Genomic DNA, 17,984 nt, shown 5'->3' on the forward strand with positions numbered 1-17,984 from the left:
CCCCTGATTTGTCATCTGTAACAATTCAGTACAATACAGCAGACAGGTGGGAAATCTAACAGATCCACAGAAGGGACCCCCACAATCTATGACCCCTCTATGACTGCAGGACCCCCTATATAGATGTGTATAGGGCTCAGCTCCATCTACCTGAGGGTTCTCTGGAAGCTTCTCCTCTGGACAGTCCTGGGAATACAGAGGATGGGGACATCTCTCTGGTGGATTTCTCCTCCTGGATCCATCTGTGGAGACACAAGCACACAGTGACTGCATACATGGCCTCCATTACATGTCACTGCACACACGTGTATACACTGCACATGACGGCTCTTACCCTGTGATATAAGAGGCTGGTGCTCCTCCATTACATGTCACTGCACACATGTGTATACACTGCACATGACGGGTCTTACCTTGTGATATAAGAGGCTGGTGCTCCTCCATTACATGTCACTGCACACACGTGTATACACTGCACATGACGGCTCTTACCTTGTGATATAAGAGGCTGGTGCTCCTCCATTACATGTCACTGCACACACGTGTATACACTGCACATGACGGCTCTTACCCTGTGATATAAGAGGCTGGTGCTCCTCCATTACATGTCACTGCACACATGTGTATACACTGCACATGACGGGTCTTACCTTGTGATATAAGAGGCTGGTGCTCCGCCATTACATGTCACTGCACACACGTGTATACACTGCACATGACGGCTCTTACCTTGTGATATAAGAGGCTGGTGCTCCTCCATTACATGTCACTGCACACACGTGTATACACTGCACATGACGGCTCTTACCTTGTGATATAAGAGGCTGGTGCTCCTCCATTACATGTCACTGCACACACGTGTATACACTGCACATGACGGCTCTTACCCTGTGATATAAGAGGCTGGTGCTCCTCCATTACATGTCACTGCACACACGTGTATACACTGCACATGACGGCTCTTACCCTGTGATATATGAGGCTGGTGTCCTCCATTACATGTCACTGCACACACGTGTATACACTGCACATGACGGCTCTTACCCTGTGATATAAGAGGCTGGTGCTCCTCCATTACATGTCACTGCACACACGTGTATACACTGCACATGACGGCTCTTACCCTGTGATATAAGAGGCTGGTGCTCCTCCATTACATGTCACTGCACACACGTGTATACACTGCACATGACGGCTCTTACCCTGTGATATAAGAGGCTGGTGCTCCTCCATTACATATCACTGCACACAAGTGTATACACTGCACATGACGGCTCTTACCCTGTGATATAAGAGGCTGGTGCTCCTCCATTACATGTCACTGCACACACGTGTATACACTGCACATGACGGCTCTTACCTTGTGATATAAGAGGCTAGTGCTCCTCCATTACATGTCACTGCACACACGTGTACACACTGCACATGACGGCTCTTACCCTGTGATATAAGAGGCTGGTGCTCCTCCATTACATGTCACTGCACACACGTGTATACACTGCACATGACGGCTCTTACCTTGTGATATAAGAGGCTGGTTCTCCTCCATTACATGTCACTGCACACACGTGTATACACTGAACATGACGGCTCTTACCCTGTGATATAAGAGGCTGGTGCTCCTCCATTACATGTCACTGCACACACGTGTATACACTGCACATGACGGGTCTTACCTTGTGATATAAGAGGCTGGTGCTCCTCCATTACATGTCACTGCACACACGTGTACACACTGCACATGATGGGTCTTATCCTGTGATATAAGAAGCTGGTGCTCCTCCATTACATGTCACTGAACACATGTGTATACACTGCACATGACGGCTCTTACCCTGTGATATAAGAGGCTGGTGCTCCTCCATTACATGTCACTGCATACACTGCACATGACGGCTCTTACCCTGTGATATAAGAGGCTGGTGCTCCTCCATTACATGTCACTGCACACACGTGTATACACTGCATATGACGGCTCTTACCTTGTGATATAAGAGGCTGGTGCTCCTCCATTACATGTCACTGCACACACGTGTATAAACTGCACATGATGGGTCTTATCCTGTGATATAAGAAGCTGGTGCTCCTCCATTACATGTCACTGCACACACGTGTATACACTGCACATGACGGCTCTTACCCTGTGATATAAGAGGCTGGTGCTCCTCCATTACATATCACTGCACACACGTGTATACACTGCACATGACAGCTCTTACCCTGTGATATAAGAGGCTGGTGCTCCTCCAGTACATGTCACTGCACACACGTGTATACACTGCACATGACGGCTCTTACCTTGTGATATAAGAGGCTGGTGCTCCTCCATTACATGTCACTGCACACACGTGTATACACTGCACATGACGGCTCTTACCTTGTGATATAAGAGGCTGGAGCTCCTCCATTACATATCACTGCACACACGTGTATACACTGCACATGACGGCTCTTACCTTGTGATATAAGAGGCTGGTGCTCCTCCATTACATGTCACTGCACACACGTGTATACACTGCACATGACGGGTCTTACCCTGTGATATAAGAGGCTGGTGCTCCTCCATTACATGTCACTGCACACACGTGTACACACTGCACATGACGGCTCTTACCTTGTGATATAAGAGGCTGGTGCTCCTCCATTACATGTCACTGCACACACGTGTACACACTGCACATGATGGGTCTTATCCTGTGATATAAGAAGCTGGTACTCCTCCATTACATGTCACTGCACACACGTGTATACACTGCACATGACGGCTCTTACCCTGTGATATAAGAGGCTGGTGCTCCTCCATTACATATCACTGCACACACGTGTATACACTGCACATGACAGCTCTTACCTTGTGATATAGGAGGCTGGAGCTCCTCCATTACATGTCACTGCACACACGTGTACACACTGCACATGACAGCTCTTACCCTGTGATATAAGAGGCTGGTGCTCCTCCAGTACATGTCACTGCACACACGTGTATACACTGCACATGACGGCTCTTACCTTGTGATATAAGAGGCTGGTGCTCCTCCATTACATGTCACTGCACACACGTGTATACACTGCACATGACGGCTCTTACCTTGTGATATAAGAGGCTGGTGCTCCTCCATTACATGTCACTGCACACACGTGTATACACTGCACATGACGGGTCTTACCCTGTGATATAAGAGGCTGGTGCTCCTCCATTACATGTCACTGCACACACGTGTATACACTGCACATGACGGGTCTTACCTTGTGATATAAGAGGCTGGTGCTCCTCCATTACATGTCACTGCACACACGTGTATACACTGCACATGACGGCTCTTACCTTGTGATATAAGAGGCTGGAGCTCCTCCATTACATATCACTGCACACACGTGTATACACTGCACATGACTGCTCTTACCTTGTGATATAAGAGGCTGGTTCTCCTCCATTACATGTCACTGCACACACATGTATACACTGCACATGACGGCTCTAACCTTGTGATATAAGAGGCTGGTGCTCCTCCATTACATGTCACTGCACACACGTGTATACACTGCACATGACGGCTCTTACCTTGTGATATAAGAGGCTGGTGCTCCTCCATTACATGTCACTGCACACACGTGTATACACTGCACATGACGGCTCTTACCCTGTGATATAAGAGGCTGGTGCTCCTCCATCATGGCCTCCTTGTACAGGTCCTTGTGTCCTTCTATATACTCCCACTCCTCCATGGAGAAATAGACAGTGACATCCTGACACCTTATAGGAACCTGACAACACAATGACACCGTCATCACCCAGACCCCTCCAGTGCTGTTACTGGAGAATTTCCCAGCATTCCCAGCAGTGTCACCTCTCCAGTCAGCAGCTCCATCATCTTGTGGGTGAGTTCTAGGATCTTCTGCTCATGTATCAGGGGGTGAGGGGGAGGCTCTGTGATAGGGGGAGGGGTCCTGCTCCGCCCTCCTGACTCCTGGAGATGGATGATGGGAGTCACACAGTCCCCCGATGTCTTCTTCACTATTGTGTACTCCTGTGGATGGAGAGAGACACTTAGGGAATAAACCCTTCAGGGGCCATGTGCTCTCCTCCGGCCCTCTCCTCCTGGTACAACGTGCCTACTTACCTTCTCATGGCTCCTACAACATGACTATTGGTCACTGGTCACATGACACATCACTCACCATATTGGGGGCTGATCTTCAGGTTCTCCATCACTTGGAAGGTCTGGAGGCCGTTCTCCAGGACCCTGGACTCTTCCTATCACTTCCTATGATGGATTCTCCTTCCCGATGTCTGACTTGTTACAGAATACAATACAGAGGAGAGAAATCTAGAAAAGTTTACCTCTCCGCTCAGCAGGGAGATGATCTCCAAGGTGAGGTCTAATATTCTTCTGCTGATCTCCTTCCTGTCCATCCTTGGTGGTCATTCAGGAGAAGAGGAGAGAACTGGAGGAGCTGGAGGCTTCTAGTACTGCAGGCGCCTTTATGAGAAGAGGGGAGGAAATCATCCAGGGGACAAGACCAGATGTCACCTCCAGAACCGCACTGAGCCTGGAGGGGCCCCGCTTCTCAGAGCCCCCACCACATGGATCCCAGGGGCCCCAACATGGAGATCTCTGGTGGCTCCACAGGAGATAAATGTCTGGTAGATGCAGGTCCCACCTCTGGGCTGTGCTCAGCTGTGTCCAGAACTCCTAGAGAAGAGACTGGAGAGAGCTGAGCTCAGGCCGGGCCCCGCTCCATTCATTCTCCTCCTGGAGGCAGGGGCCCCTCACCAGGACAGTCAGGGGCCAGCGAATGATGACAACCCCCACTATCCCCACTACTCCTCCCCCATCATACTAAGCTGAGGAGAAGGATTCCTTGTGTGTAATGGAGGAGAATCTCCAGAGGTGACATGTCTGAGCTCTCCACCACACTGTCTCCTCACAGCTCATCTTACCTGCAGGCTGGAGGAATGGCTGATACCAGAGAGAACAAGAGCCCTGACTACCGACCAGGACCTGCCCAGTATCTGCTGCACTGCCAGAGCTGAAGGACCTGTGGTGACGTCACTGTCATGTGATCAGTGCAGGGGCGGGGCTCAGCAGTGGTACGTGTTAGAGAGGATTAAGGACCTGGGGCGATGTCACTATCATGTGATCAGTACAGGGGGTGGGGCTCAGCAGTGACTACCGACCAGGACCTGCCCAGTATCTGCTGCACTGCCAGAGCTGAAGGACCTGGGGTGACGTGACCGTCATGTGATCAGTGCAGGGGGCGGGGCTCAGGAGAGGATAAAAGGTGGTAAAGGACCTAGGGTGACGTCACCGTCATGTGATCAGTGCAGGGGGCGGGGCTCTTGAGAGGAGAAGAGGTGTTGAAGGACCCGGGGTGACGTCACTGTCATGTGATCAGGGGGCGGGGCTCAGAAGAAAGGGGTGAAGGACCTGGGGTGATGTCACTGTCATGTGACCAGTGAGGGGGCGGGGCTCATAAGTGGAGAGGAGAAGAGGTGGTAAAGGACCTGGGGCGTGACATCATCTTTATGTGATTAATGAAGGGGGAGGGGCGGCGACTCAGCAGGTCTTATGTGGTGAAGGACCTGTGATGAGGTCACTGGCATGTGATCAGTTCAGTAGGCGGGGCTCGGCAGTTATCTGTGATGATGTAATAAGGGGCGGGGCTCTTGTGCTTTGTTTCTAGTAGCGGGGAGGATTGGAAGGACTTAGAAAGCCAATGAAATGCTGGGAGTTGTAGTTTCCTCATTTTAGGTTGTAGAGATGATGCGAGTGGTAGGTCTTTGCTTTTAGGTTGTGGGCATGCTGGGCATTGTAGTTCTTTGTTTGTAGGTGATAGATTTGCTGGGCATTGTAGTTCTCTGCTTGTAGGTCATGGATCTGCTGCGAGTAGTAGTTCTCTGCTTGTAGGCTATTCACATGCTGGGAGTTGTAGTTCTCTGATGACGAGCACAAGGCTGAAGTCGGTTTCTTATTCACATTATTTGCTGTTTTTTATTTATATTTTTATGACCTTTGAGGAGACGTCGGCCGTAAATCGTGACCTGCAGGGGCGGGCGTCCTGAGCGGCACAAAGCGGGCGCCAGAGTCCGTTATTTGTGGAGTAGCGGAGACTTCGGTGAATTTGATTTATAAAGAGGAAAAGCAGTTTAAACCTTTGTATGAGAACTCGGCTTCCGCTCCGACTGGTCCCTCAGACCCGACGCCGGTTTCGGATCCAAGTTTTAATGTGGTTTTCTACTTTATAAATTAAATACCGAAGTTTTTCAGCAAAATCTGGGATCCGACGCTCGCTGCGCTCATCACTAACAAGATATCTGAGCTAAAAAGCAACGGATTGACCCCGAGAAGGCACACCCCCCCCCCCCCCCCCGAGGTGACGGTCAATCCTTCCCTGGACGGACGCTGTACATCACGGATACTGTCACATCTGCAGGAACGGCGTCGGCTGGTAACTGACACAATTGGAGCCCAGGCAGAAATCCTCTTGTTTTCCCGGCTGTCGCCTTATGCCCCATTTACACGTCCGTGAGATACCGCACTGGCATTGGTTGCTATGACGCCGTGCGCTCCTGCACTCAGCAGGATGGCGGTGCGGTATCTCACGGACGTGTAAATGGGGCTTTATTGTGAATCGCCTCCTGCACAGAAGCCGCGTATCTTGGTATGTTTCTTATCCGGCGGCTTTTCCTACACATTGTTCAGAGAAGACTCACAAAGTCCATCCGATGATTTATTCTCCGTACGCGCGGTTCAGCAGCGGTGCTCAATGTGCGCTGGTCCAGACCAATGGACAGCAGTCCCTATATGACGACTGTTAGGCCCTTCAGTCTGCACATGGACCACTGTCCACGGGGAACGAATGAAGGTATGTTTGCCAGAGGCTCAAGGTGGTTGTCTGAATGCGTATAATAGGCTAGTAAAGGAGGATGACATCATCAGAACGAACTCCTGGTTCTGCAGGTGATTGTGATCGGGGAAGCTTTATTGGCCTTCTATAGGGAGGCAGGTTGGCTGGGGGGATCTTTACACTGTGGGAGACCAGTAAGGGCACTAGGAGGGTGCATTATTTAATTACTGGGAACATTATTACAGTCGGGGGTGCCGTCCAGGTCGATACTTACCTTTCTCATGATGTAGGCAGTCTAGAGGGCCCTTGGTACTAATGTGGCCACTATAGATGGGCTATACCTGTAAGGCTGTGGTTGACACACCACCAGAAGAAGGTGACATCCACACCTACACCAACTGAGAATTGGTTGCCTTTTTCCCCATGTGCCTACGATGTTGGAGATGAGATAACCCTGCTCCATTTAGAAAAACACACAGCGCAGCCGCACTCCGCAAACCACATAAAGTACAATGATGCCACAGTTATAGAAGATATTCCGGGGCTGAGGCTGCGCTTATTTTGTAAATTTGAGATTCTCGGCAAATACATTTTGTACAGAATTATTTGGGCCCGTCTGCCAAACGTCAAGGCGATCTCTGTTGCATTGTATTATTTTTTTTCTTCGTGTTTGCAGCCATGGCAGCGCGCACCTGCGCATTGGGATGTGCTCACTGACCCCCTTTTTCCTGCAGTAACCCTGCTTCATTCGCATAGGTGAACCATAAGGGAACCTGAAGACAAGCATGGACCAGTGGCGTACTGCCAATAGCGGCAACTGCTACGGGGCCCGTGGCGGGGGAACCCAGACTGGGTGGAATGCCCGCTCCCTGCAATGTTCTTGGCGGGCCCTGCTTCTCCTGTGCTCATGCCCTCCCTCCCCTCTTCTTTTACATACATTGTGTTGCGTGCACCGGTCTGGGGGCCATGTCTTCAGCCAGGTGAGGGTGCCACCTGCTCTACTCTGTCTGCTGAGCGCTGCACTGGCCAATGGGGGGGGGGGGGCGGGGGGTTATATATATTACTTAAATTGTACTTTATATTTGTGCGGGGAGGGAGAGGCCCCATCATTTCTATGTATGCCTCTGGCATGGACCATTAAGACGGGAAATCATTCTTTATGGAAAAATAATATGGGACTTATGACGATGTGTTGTCGCATCTTTTACATTGGGGCCATATTACTAGAATACGCCCCCAATTTGGGACAGGTGCTGGTTCCACTGGTGGGATCTGCACCTATCTTTAGAATGTCGCCAGCAGAGTTCACGAGGGCACAACGCCCATGTGTGGCCCGGCATTTCAGCATTAAGCCGTGCTGTACCTCTATTTGCCTGTGTAACAATATGGCGACAAATGTTTGACATCGTTGAGTAATTGTTTGTCAGCCACCACTTTACGAATTTGCTCGAAAGCAGCAGATATAGGTTCAGTGCTGGAAGCTGCTCCGGTAGCCTCACCTGCCCCATTGTTTACACTACCGGAAAGTAGTGTTACGTTTGGTGCAAGCAGAAGGGGGGCTGGGGGTTGTGGTACTCCTTCTCCCAAACAGCCCATTTCACAGCCTGGGTCTATGGCAAAGAGGAGCAAATGAAGTGCCAGTCTGAACGGCATTACAGCAGTGCCAGTGGTAAAAACACTAGGCCGGGGCAGTCAACAAACCTGTGATGCAGAAGATGCTGATGACATCTGGTAATACCTCTGTGGAGGTGTGGAGGTTTCAGGAACATCTGAAATGACCAGCCCAGCCAGTGTGAGTGATGGTGGGTTGTCCAGGCTTGTGAGTGGGGAGATTAATGTTAATGCTTCTGCTGATGGTAATGCTTCTGATGTTAATGCTGCTGTTGCTACTGGGGATGTTGGTCCTGAAATACGGACCTCTGTAGTTCCTCCTAGTCTGGTTTCTCCTCGTAGCAGGACTTATGATAGTGTTGCAGCAGGAGGCCCGCCCCCCACCCCCTCATCTACTAGGGACAGCATTTTGCAACAACGCCTCCTGGGTGCTCTACGGGCAGGGGAACAGTCCATATCAGTAGGGGGTCAGCAGAGAGACTTGTTCTTCTGGATTAGCAGACATGGACTAGGAGCGTTCAGAGAAAAAAGGGGAGATCAGTGGTCGCTCCCAACAGCTGGGCCAGCTGGTGGTAGGAGGAATGTAGTCTGTCTCCGGTGGCGTGGCAATGATGCATGCCCTCCCAGAAAGAGGGTGGTGGAGCTGCTGCTGGCGATGGGCTTCAAGGCAAGTGACATCTTTGCCTTGATACATCCTTATGGTACTGCTGAGTTTGACATCAGCTTTGTTCATCAAGGGGTCCTTGAGGTCTTCTGGGGGAATTATAAGCTGATGAACAACAAGCCTGGCTGGCGAGATTCTGCTGTAGAAGTGGTTCCTCGCCAAAATGGGGTCAAGAAGGTGACCATTTTGACCTATAATGAGTCACTTTCTTGTTTTGACATTATTACCTGGTTAAGGAGATATGGTGATGTTACAGAGATGGCAAGAAAAAATCTGGATGAATTTGGCATCTGGTCAGGGACATGGACCTTTATAGTCAAACTTGAACATCTAGGCAACTCTGTGTCCCACATTCCTTGTCTTCTATCAGGGGCAGCCGAGGCTGTGTCACAAGTGTGGCGACACCTCACATGTAATCGCCAAGTGCAGAAGTGCGCTCTGTGTGGTGGGGTTGGTCACCTGGCTGCATCTTGTGACCAGATGCGCTGCCACCTGTGCGGTGACCTAGGGTACCTGTTCAGCCAACGCCCACACTCCTTTTTTAATGTTGCATCCAGTCTAGCAAAGGAAGATGGTGGGGTGGCCTCTGCAGCAGAGGGGACCAGCAGAGATGAAGGAGCACAAGGGCCAAGGAAGAACAGTAAGAAGGGTCCACCTTTTCATGCAAAGCAGAGTAAAAGGCGTAGAAAGGAGAGGGAGCTGGTTGAACCCGAAGTTTCTGGGGGGACCTCTGGCCCTACCCTGGATACAGCTTCTACTGCTGAGACTCTTGGGGATGATATACTGGATGTGGAGATAAGGAGGATCCAGCGGGAGGAGAGGGCAGATGACTCTCAGTCCTCCCACTATGAAATGAAAGTGTGGATGAGGCCCAAAATTAAGGCTGGACAGGGAGTAAGCAGAAGGACTCAAAAAAATCTGGCCTAATCCTGACCAAGGAAAGCTGTACTAGCATCCCTCTGGAGCTGTCCTCTAACCGGTACCAAGTCATCCAGGAGGGTGAGGTGGGGCAAGCAGGGGGCATTGAGCCTCCCTCTCTGCAGGGACCATTGTCCTCGGAGGTGGAGGTTGGCCTGGAAACTAAAGATGAGGATGAAAATGAAAACAGTGCTGACGAGGAGATGGATTCATCCATCTCCAAAAAACAAAATAAATATGGTTCCTCGTCAGACTCTGGGAGGAATGGGAAGAAGCAAGCTGTTTAACTGTTTAACTTTAACCCCTACCTGGGGGGTTTGTCAATTGGCTCCATACTTTGTACGCTAGGGCAGAGAGTTTATTGCTAGTGAACGGTTGGGTTGGAACACCCTTTGAGGTCGGGTCTAGTGTCCGACAGGGTTGTCCTTTGCTATATGTCTTCGCAATTGAACCTTTTCTTAGGAGGATTGATCGTGGACCGTTGGCAGGAGTTGATATCTATCTGGATGACCCAGAACTGCGTCACAATCTTTGTGTCCTCGAGAGGAGAGGCAGAGTGGGTGATGTCTGAAGTGGAATGTTACTCAGAAGCATCTGGGTCCAAGATTAATCGCGATAAGTGTGAAAGTCTCTGGCTGGGAGGAGGAGATCCTGATTTCAGGCCTTCCAGGGCCTCTGGAGTCTGCCAAAATCTTAGGCATTGAATCTGGCCCGGGTGATTACCCAATGAAAAACTGGGAGGGTAGGCTGAAAATAGCTGCTCAGAAGGTAGGTCAGTTGAACGGTTGGTCTTTGACCCTTTGGGAAAGGGTTCACTTGATCAAGGCTTTCCTGTTACCATTGTTAATATACTTGGGCAGTGTATGTATTTTGCCAGAACCTCTCTGGACTTCTATAACCTGTTTTTCCAGCTGTTATGGGGGAATAAGCTTAACCTTATCAAGAGGGAGGTTACTTACCTATCGAGGAGACTAGGAGGGTTATATATAATTAACCCTGTGGTGTTTCTTGTGAACACTTATGTCAATATAAACCTGGCAGACCTCTGGCAAGAAAGGGCTCCTTGTTCTGCTTTGCGTTATTGAACTGTTGTATAACACTAGTCAGACAGCTTAACAATAATTCAGAAGTCAAGAAACGTGAGACATCAGATCTGTATGTATTCTCTTTTCTGAATAACTTTGTAAAACTACAATATAAACATAAACAAAACATATGTGTCAGTACATTACATATAATACAGCAGCCTCACTCCATCAGTGAGAATACTCACAGACAATTCCATCATTAGTCCAGGAATAGATCAAGAGCTCCTCTGCATGCAGCCTGCTAGATCCAAGAGCAGTCATGAAATTGAGGAAATACAGTTCCAGGTTAAAGGTTACTGCCTCTGACAATACACTTCCTGTAAAGTTCTGGCGAAGTAGAAACTAACTTTGACCACTAGATGGCAGCAACGTCAAACATAACATTTCAGTATAATCTTTACAGCACATTACATCCATTTATTATGCACAAAATGAGCAGAACACTCCCTGTCTGGCATAATTATTATGTCACTACCTAAATAACTACTGCTATGCAGGAAAAACATATAAACAGGAAATGGAATCCTAGCTAATCGGAAACTAAAACTATAATGTCAGTTATAGGTCTAAGATAGATTTTGGAAGTCCCATTCTTTGCAATCTTGACCTCCACCTTCCTAACCTTGCCATCCCTGCTTGGTAGAACATTGACAATAAGTCCTACAGGCCACTCGTTCCTGCTCTCTTGGCTGTCTTTCAACAGAACAACATCACCCACTTTTACATTTGGGCGATCCTCAGTCCATTTCCTACGGCGTTGCAGATTGGACAGATACTCCCTCTTCCATCTTTTCCAAAAGGTGTCTGCCAAGCATTGTACTTGCTTCCATTGTTTTGCATGAACTTGTGTTGTACTTATGGTTCCGGATGGAGCAGACAAAGAGTTCACTTTTTGAGTCAACAACATTGCTGGGGTAAGGACCATAGGTGTATCTGGGTCTGAGGACACAGGAACTATAGGCCTGGCATTCATAATGGACGAAAAATCTGTGGATCACTTCGGTTAGACAATGTGGATCAGGTGCTCTTGGTCTAAAGTGGCCCGCCCAGCCACAGATAAATGGATACAAATAAAACAAGATAGACCAGGCACTCTATATATGGTGTCACAGCTGAAATTATTTATTATATATAAAATCGATATCTGACGAACATCAATATAAAATACCATAAGCATTCATAAGCAGCAATATATTAATCCAGGTTGGTACTTGCATCCCTGGATCCGATGAAAGCTGTAATGGCACCGGACGGGGTTACAAGCAAAGTGTACTTGACTTGCATGCTGACCTGCATTCCCTGGATTTTATGTGGCTGTCATGGCCCATGAACAGGTAGGAACAAGAGTTAGGGACCACTCATGAGACAACCTTGACGCGGTGAGTGGCTTACTATGCTTTGGCCAAAATATAAACCAATGTCTCATCCAGCATGGAGGGCAGAGTGCTGGATGTAGTGTGCGATCACATTTGCATTTTCCGTTTGTATATGTATTTCGCCATAGTGATCTGCAGCAGGTAGTGCTGACCCAACCCCTTATTTTTTTCTTTGTAGTATATATTGGAGGCGTGGCGATCTCCTTGGAGTCATTGCACACCTGACCAGTTAATCTGTCCTTGAGGCTGGTTTTAAAGTCAGTATAAAACTGAGTCTGCTTGTATAGAACCTACTATTAGCCATCTGGCTCCAGGAGAAGTATATGGTGGGTTCAGCATGCATGTTGGTACTTGCATCCCTGGATCCGATGAAAGCTGTAATGGCACCGGACGGGGTTACAAGCAAAGTGTACTTGACTTGCATGCTGACCTGCATTCCCTGGATTTTATGTGGCTGTCATGGCCCATAAACAGGTAGGAACAAGAGTTAGGGACCACTCATGAGACAACCTTGACGCGGTGAGTGGCTTACTATGCTTTGGCCAAAATATAAACCAATGTCTCATCCAGCATGGAGGGCAGAGTGCTGGATGCAGTGTGCGATCACATTTGCATTTTCCGTTTGTATATGTATTTCGCCATAGCGATCTGCACCTACAGGCAGGTTGTGCTGACCCAACCCCTTATTTTTTCCTTCTGGAAATGTTTGTTTTGAACAGAAGAGATTATAACAGACTTTGCCTGAGTAAGTTCTTCTAGATTGACCTGTTCATGGAAACTTCCCCACCTTCTGACCTGATTGCTGCTGGTTCCCCTCTGGAAGGTTCTAGCGACATGGATGAGTCTGGCTAGGGTCTTAACTAATATCTTCCAGCAAGAAAATCTATCAAAGCAATGTGAGTGAAGTGTGGCTTCAGAAGCTCTGGTGCTGAAGCTTGTAATTTCAAATCTGATTTCAGGGTCAGCTTCAGGCTCTATGAGTGGAAAAACATTAGCAGTGTCTATATCCTCACAGTGTGGTTGGTACAGAAAGGATGGGCCTGAGAACCATATAGAGTTCTGAAGGCATGCTGCTTGAGTAGGCCTAGTGGCATCATCTGCAGGGTTTTGCTCTGTAGATACATAGAACCACTGATCTGGGTGTGTAGATTGCCTGATTCTATTCACTCTGTTCGAGACATACAGATAGAACCTCCTAGTGGTGTTGCAAATGTACCCTAGGACAGTCTTGCTATCAGTGAAGAATTTCCCAGCATCAAAATCAGTGTCTAGTTGATCTGTGATTAGCTCAGACATTTCGACTGCAAGTACGGCAGCACACAACTCTAAACGAGGAATAGTGTGGGCTGGTTTAGGGCTTAATTTGGACTTTCCCATGACAAATCCAACATGACACACATTTTCTGCATCAATTACTTTCAAGTAAGCTACTGCACCTATAGCTGTGGTGGATGCGTCTGAGAAGATGCACAGTTCTTTCCTGCAAGCTGATGATAGAGATACGGGCACATAGCATCTGTCTATCTTTAGGTGCTCTAACGCTTGCAAGGATTCTGTCCATTGAACCCACTCACTTAGTCTCTCTTGTGGAAGCAATGCATCCCATTCACTTTTCCCAGATGACAGTTCACAAACTAAGGCCTTACCTCTTATAGTCTCAGGTGATACAAACCCTAGGGGATCATAGAGGCTATTTACGGTGGATAGAATACCTCTACGTGTAAAAGGCTTTTCCTCTGAGGAAACTCTGAAAGCAAAACTATCATTTTCTAGATCCCAACTTAGGCCTAGGCTTTTCTGCAAGGGAAGGGTGTCTGTTCCTAGGCAAAGATCTTTAAGGTCCTTAGCTCTGTCTGCTACAGGGAAGGCTTCCATTACTTTTTGGCTGTTGGAAGCGATTTTATGAAGACGCAGGTTGGATTCTGCCAGCATTTGTTTTGCTTTACTAAGGATGGATATTGCATCTTCAGGTGTGCTAGCAGAAGCGAGTCCATCATCTACATAGAAATGTCTCAATACAAAGTGTTTGGCTTCTTGTCCATAGCACTCTGCATTTTTCTGGGCAGCCTTTTGCATGCAGTATATAGCGACGGCAGGAGAGGGGCTATTGCCAAATACGTGCACTTTTATTCTGTACTCGACAATTTCTTTGTCTATGTCATTGTCTTTGTACCAGAGAAAACGTAGAAAGTCTCTGTGGTCTTCTCTGACAAGAAAGCAATAAATTATTTGTTGCACATCTGCTGTGAAAGCAACGGGCTCTTTTCTGAAGCGCATGAGGACACCTAGCAAAGTATTGTTTAGGTCAGGGCCACTCAACAGTACGTCATTTAAAGAAACTCCTTCATACTCTGCGCTGGAATCAAAAACTATTCTGATTTGGTTAGGTTTGTGCGGATGGTAAACACCAAACATTGGTAGATACCAGTGTTCCCTGTCTGTCTCAAGTGGTCCTGCAACTTCAGCGTGATCATTGTCTAGCATCTCTTTAATGAATTCAGTGAAGTCTCTTTTCACTTCTGACTTTCTCTGCAGTGTTTTGCTGAGTGAATGCAAACGCTTCATGGCTTGCTCCCTGTTACTAGGGAGAACACGTCTGGGTGTGCGAAAGGGGAGAGGAGCCACCCAACTGTGATTGTCATCTTGGTAAGCCTCTTTATCCATAATCTGCAAGAAGATCTGATCCTCTATAGAGAGGGCCTGTTTATCATCTTTAGTTTTCTGAAATACTGTAATCCCTAGATTGTCTGTCTCAATGTTGTAATTGACTTCTTCTTTACCATATAATGTAGAAGAGGCCCAGCGTTGTGTTGACCTGCCAAAGCTTTCCTTGACAATGAAGTTGTTGTGACAGGGACTGAGAAGGGATGTGCGTCCATTTGTTAACACAGATGTCTTCAAAGCGCTAATGTTGTCAGGCTGTTGCACTGTCCCCTGGCAAACTTCTCCTACAATGACCCACCCCAGGTCCAGTCTCTGTGCATAGGGGGCGTTATAAGGTCCATTGATTTGCTGGCGTACCTTGTGTACCTGAAGGATATCTCTTCCAAGAAGTAGAAGGATAGGAACATCTGGCTCAACAACTGGGATAAGGTGTGCAATTGAGCGGAGGTGAGGGTGGTGATGAGCCACTTCTGGAGATGGAATCTCAGTTTTGTTGTCAGGTATCATGCCACACTCTATTAGGGTAGGAAGTGGGAACTGCACTTTCTTATTGAAGGATTCAATGGCAAAGTCAGTAGCTCTTCTCCCTGTGGTTTCAATTGTCCCCGCACATGTCCTTAGAGTGTATGGAACTGCATTTGCCTTAAGGTTAAAGATATCAAAGAAATCTGACTCTGCAAGGGATCTGTTGCTCTGTTCATCTAGCACTGCATACATTTTCACTGCCCTTTCTCTCTTGCCAGTGGGATACACAGTCACTAAACAGATTTTAGAGCATGATCGTGCACTCTTGCCTTGTCCACATAGTTCGTGCAATTAGACATTACAGAGGAGAGTGGGGTCTCTTGTTGCTCCCTGCCCTGATCTTTCCTGGGTTCTACAGTCTCTAGTGGGGCAGGAGCAGGGCCAGGGTGCAAAGCTGCAATATGTCTCTCACTGCCACATTCTGTACAGTCTACTGGTATTTTGCAGTCTTTGGCAATGTGATAAGTAGATCCGCAGCACTTGAAGCAGATGCCGTTTTGTTTAAGGAAGGACATCCGCTCCGCAATGGGTTTGCTTCTAAAGCCTTTGCATTTCTTTAGTGGATGTGGTTTTTTGTGTATTGGACAATGTCTGTCAGGGTTTTCTATGGTGTGTACCTTGTGGGTGCTTTGGTAGTCAGTGACTTCTGAAGGTACAGCTGTTTTGTGTGTGGATACATAGGTCCTACCGTGAGGTCTGTGAGGTCTCTCAGGTCTGTGTGATTGATTGCCGCTGGTGGTGAAGGCGAAACTGGGATCACTTCGGATTTTCGCTTGCTGTCGGAAAAAACCTAGAAAACACAGAGAAAGGGGGAAAAGCGACTCCATAATCTTCTTTGAATTTACCTCCCACAGACATCCACTTGTCTTGCAGATTTGAGGGTAGTTTCTCTACTATGGGATTAGTGCCTCTAGCTGTATCTAGATACGAAGGTCCTTGCAAGTAGCCATCCTCTTTGGCATATTCTATCTCTAGTAGAAGATCACTTAGTTCTTGTAGCCGCACGTTGTCTCTGTAGCCCACTTTGGGAAAGACTTCAAGTTTTTTCAACAGTGCTCCTTCTATTACCTCTGGGGATCCATACGTTTCTTCTAGTCTTCTCAAGGTCATGTTGAGTCCTGCTGCAGGGTTGAACAGGTTTGCTCTTCTCATCCTCTTAGCATGCTCTGCTGACTCGGGGCCAAGCCATTTTATCATTAAACTAAGCATTTCTGCTGGTGATAAGTTCAGTGTCACAAGCAGACAGCTGAGAAGTTCTGACAGGAGCCGTTCAGATCCTCCCCCTTGAGTTTCTTTGTTTTGGTTTCTGTTCCTCACCTCGTTAGGCTATCTCAGCTGTCATGCAGTCAGACTCATTACCTCCCTTTTATATTCCCCCCCATAAGGTAGTTGGGTGTGGCTGATACAACTTCCTGGAATGAGTGTGCATGCTGTCTTCAGCTCCCAGCTCCCAACTACCAGTTCTCAGTTCGTCTGCAGATAAGTGTTGTTTTAGTATTTATGATTTTCTGTTGTCTGGATCCAGGTGACCCTGACTCCCTCCGTGTCTGTGTAGGGAGCCGGTGGTCGTGTCCCCTCACTATTGTAGGGCCTTCAGGTTCAGATAGCCGAGGTACGTGGATATGCGCCCATTCACCTTTAGAGTGGTCGCATAGGCTGAGCAATAAGGGAGAGCGGCAGGTCGATTGCAGGGGTCTCCCTTTTTGTTCCTTAGTTGTGGATCCAGTGAGTCATCGTATGTTATTTGTATCATCTTGTTTCCTGTACACCATCCGTGACATTATCAGCCACCAAAACCGTCTAGCATGGATCCGGTTTCACTTTTGGCTGAACGCTTTCAGGGTCTTGCTTTGGAGGTAGCTGATCTCCGTAAGACTTTTTCTCAGTTTCAAGTGACCGGTTCAGCTTGCGTTCATGGAGTTTGTGCTGAGCCTAAGATTTCGCTCCCGGATACGTTTTCCGGGGGTAGTGAGAATTTTGTACGTTTTAGAGAGGCCTGCAAACTCCATTTTCGCCTTCTTCCCCATTCTTCCGGTGATGAAGAACGAAGGGTGGGCATCATTATATCGCTGCTCAGGGGTAATGCTCAGTCCTGGGCCTTTTCGCTGCCGGAGAGGGCACAACCCCTCCGTTCAGTGGATGAATTCTTTTTAGCCCTGGGTCAGATATATGATGATCCGGATCGTATTGCTCTGGCTGAGTCTAGACTACGTCTGTTATGCCAGGGTAAACAATCCGCAGAGATATACTGCTCAGAATTTCGGAGATGGGCAGCAGATACGGGTTGGA

This window comes from Bufo bufo, chromosome 2 (assembly GCF_905171765.1).
Source record: "Bufo bufo chromosome 2, aBufBuf1.1, whole genome shotgun sequence".
NCBI lineage: Eukaryota > Metazoa > Chordata > Amphibia > Anura > Bufonidae > Bufo > Bufo bufo.